Source organism: Montipora capricornis, chromosome 9 (assembly GCF_036669925.1).
Source record: "Montipora capricornis isolate CH-2021 chromosome 9, ASM3666992v2, whole genome shotgun sequence".
Classification (NCBI taxonomy): domain Eukaryota; kingdom Metazoa; phylum Cnidaria; class Anthozoa; order Scleractinia; family Acroporidae; genus Montipora; species Montipora capricornis.
In genome coordinates, this window is record NC_090891.1 from 12,609,302 (window position 1) to 12,611,182 (window position 1,881).

Below are 1,881 nucleotides of genomic sequence, written 5' to 3' on the forward strand. Positions count from 1 at the left end.
ACCAGGATTTTTCTAGGTTATGTCCCTGCAAAGGTTGAACTTACCGGTACCAGCAATATGCCATACGGTGGACTAAACTTTTAACAAGAAACTATTTCAAAAAAACAAAAAGTAGTGTTTCGTTTCCGGAATGGAATACTATAGTGTGGGTCACTTGGCCTGTCATTCTTATTTCGCTTCGTGTATTGAAACTCTCGAGAAATAAAGATAGAAATGTGAACTCAAACTCTCTGAACGGTGTTCCGTGGTATCAACATGCATAATTAGCTTTTAAACGCACAACGCAAGGCGCAATAGAACGAGACAACAGACGTATTGGCGTTTTTTGAGGGGAACACTGCCTTGCGGCTGGTTAGCCTATGCGACTTCCAGATTGCGTGACGTAGAACAACCTCACTTATCTCCCCAGCACTACGAGCTGAGTGGTAAACAGCACGTGCTGGATCGGACAAGAGTATTGGTTAGCGAGCGATGTACCAAGGCAAACGAGCCAACAAGCTTGGTGGAAGTCACCGTACAGGAGAGGACCCAATTTTAAAGGGGCTAGGTCACGCTGTTTCAGGTAATTTTGTTTAAAATTGTTAGTTATGAGCGCTAAACGTCAAATTGGCAGAGCAAGAGTCTTTCATTTGCAAATCACGGCCACATAACGATTGAGAATGATTTTCCAGCTGTTTAAATGACATTTTGATATAAACTGATATAAATTTGAAAAAAGGTGGGCCGACGTTTTTCAAATTTACCCAAATGCAATCTACTTCAATCCTCCCCAGTTTTGTCCATCCTTGTCCCTTCTTAGCTTTCCTGTGTTTGGTTTGAGTTCTTCTATAGTTTTGAGCCGTTATTTTGTTATTTCAGTTAATTCTATGACCATTTGATCAATGCTGAAATTGCCTAAAATTGCGTGACCTAGCCCCTTTAATGAAGGCAAAGCGATATATCCAACCCATCCCCAAAGGGAGGGAGGGGAAAAACTTTAACAAATTGCAAACAGCTAGTTGGTTTACTATCGAAGACAAACTGCCAGGCGAACCTTGGACGGCTGACTGAGGCTTTTATAGCTAGACTCTGTCTATTAAAGTAGCCAGTTGCACAGGTTCTTCTATGTAGCAGGTAGGCATTACACGTGCTCTTTAGCAATAATGAATGAGGCTTTAACAGATTTGGCCAATGCAGGTGTACGTTATAATCTGAGATCTGGGAACAAAGTCTTTATGTCCTCGTTTTATTTACAGCAAAACCGTTGATTTTATGACCTTGAACGGCCGACTACAAAGAACGCGAGTACGGTCACGTGTCATTAATCGTATTTTACTGATAGGGCAGTTAAATCTCATTTAAAGAGAAAAACACATACTCGTTTATGTGCACAATACATCGAAGAATAAAGTCTACAAATACCTCCTTTACCTTCAAATACTTACCCCTGCATAACATTTCAAATTCCGTTTTCCGTGAATCGTCTCATGATTACGTGTTACATACGAACCATGGCAATTACTAGCTTTACAATCACTGGTTCCTCGTTAATCCAATTTATTACTAAGACTTGTTTGCATTACTAATTAACACGAAAAGGGATAACTTGGGAATTTTTAACAATATATCGCTTTCATCTAACCCAAAATCATTCAGATATTCAAAACGTCCTATGCATAATCCATTTCTTTCGCCTTTGTGTTTGTCAGCATTATGATTTGGAATATTTTAGGTTTACGTGTTCACAAGTTTGTTTTTGTATCTCGTAGATGTTTAGATTTCCAATTACACACTCTGTTTCGATTGGCCACTCTAACTCGCTGTGTAAATAGTTCACCCTAAAGAGAAATAGATACGTTTCGTTTCTGAGAAAACAAAACATTCTTTTACAAATCATACCGG